The following is a 2,104-nucleotide window of genomic DNA, read 5'->3' on the forward strand; positions in this document are numbered from 1 at the left end:
CTTATCAGTCAGGCTAGGAATGTTGTTATGGTAGGCAATACGTTAGCTGCGGCATTTTCTTTTGGAACTTTCATGTGCAGGGTTTCCTTCTGTGAGGTAGGTGGTGTACTCTCAGGATAGGAGATTTCTGTACTTTGAAAAATGGGTTTATTGGCTTTCTGTCATTACAGTTTGTAGATAGCCATGGAGGAGACAGGTAAGAGAGTTTTGTAAACTCACAGCCTTTTGAGTATTAGACGATCTTTATGAGACCACATAGCGTTCAAGTCATAGGATCTCAGGGTCGGGTACCAGGCTGTTACTGTTACCCTGTCTGGTATCACTATTTGTCATGAATGTGGCAGAGCATAGATAGGGCTTTAACATGACTCATGATTAGGACTTATCAGTATGTTATTGTTTTATGTGTACGACTCATTTAGGTCATATGACCTATTATCTTATAATTTATTACGTTTGATACAAGGCTCAAATATGAGTCATGTGAGGTGTGCCTGGTAAGTGTGCCTTGCAAGAATACCTTGTTGGTATACCTTTCACATATTATTTACATTTCGCACCTGACTTCATTATAAGGTCATACGTTTCGCATCTGTAAACACTTTAGGCCCTGTGACCTGTTTATTGAGTTCTGATTGGTTTATGAGATTTCACACATGACCTTGCTATGAGGTCTTGGGTTTTGCACATGTGACTATTTTAGTCACATGACTAGTTTGTTCAGATTTTGCTTCGAACATGTGACCACTTGAGGTCACATGACTTAGAGTAGGAAGACTACTGTATAATGAGACTGGTATGGCTGAGGAGGAGAGGCTCTTCACTCTTTGTTCCAAGTACTTTACCTGCTTATTGCTTTAACCAATATAAAACACCTTTGCTCTCCTAATCATTACCACAAGCTTTACTACAATTATAATTACATTAGCGCTATATGTAGTAGAGTTAGAGAAGGTTAATTATTGGCGTTCCTGATAGAAGATAGAGGTCTTGTACTATCAGAAATGAAGGCATAGGCATAGTCTGATGAAATGCATAAAAGCTAGAAGCAGAAAAAGCGAAGAATTGTTCTCCATTGTGAAGAACTAAGTATCCGATGGGGAATTGTTAAATTACTAAGAGTCGTCTCGCATGACGCCAAATGATACAAGATGGCTTTCTTCACTCCAGACAAGGAAGCAAATATAGATAAAGAATATAAATGTGATATGTGAGGGGAATTTAGTGACACTGTAGATTATATTTGTGCAGAGCCTTCGGGAGCAGCAAGTCCGGCAAATTCGCTGAAGGGAACACCAGTTAATAGCTTTCCAGGAGTATCCTCACAACCTAAAAGAATGTTGGAATCAGAGGTACCAGTACCACCAACCTCTACCACTCTCACCCCAGGGATATTCAGTGTTGGAAGGACTGAACTATAGTTTCAGACGTTTCTCGCAGCAATACAAAATACAACAGAGGAAGGAGATATCTAATGGCTGAAAGTAAAAGATTCTGACACTGATGCAGGAGCCGAAGATATGATGTTAATATTCTCAGCACCATGTGAAGGTTCCTGCACCATCAAGGGATATGAAGAATACTACGATGAGATAAAGATTCAATTTGGGGAATGTCTATTAAGAGTACATACTGGACAATGGATTATGCCATTCAACAATGGAAGGAACTAAGAAGAATAGGTTACTTCTGCGGAATTCAAGGCAACCATCTTAAAACCACTCGCCAATCCCAACACTCAGTAAATGATATGATGGAAGTTGGAAAAACTCCAATATAGGAAACAGATGTTTTTTCGTACGCTGTACCACATGTCGACTATTGGAATACAAGGCAGAATTTGACAATACCACCCACTTTATTATCCTGCTGAGAAACCATAGTGACATAATGCAAGTAGCATGGGGAATTTGCGAACTGCATCACATGACCTGCCAACAATGTACAAGATGGGCGATAGAAGAGGAAGCCAAACTGAATATAGTTCGCAAGATTTAGTAAACCTTATAGTATACAGGATGGTCGAATCATACTGAATTGTGAATGGAACTTTCACACTGGAAGCAAGACAAAGCAAAGGTAAAGTGTTGCTTCCAGGCAAACC

Source organism: Tuber melanosporum (genome assembly GCF_000151645.1).
Source record: "Tuber melanosporum whole genome shotgun sequence assembly, scaffold_226, strain Mel28".
Lineage (NCBI taxonomy): Eukaryota > Fungi > Ascomycota > Pezizomycetes > Pezizales > Tuberaceae > Tuber > Tuber melanosporum.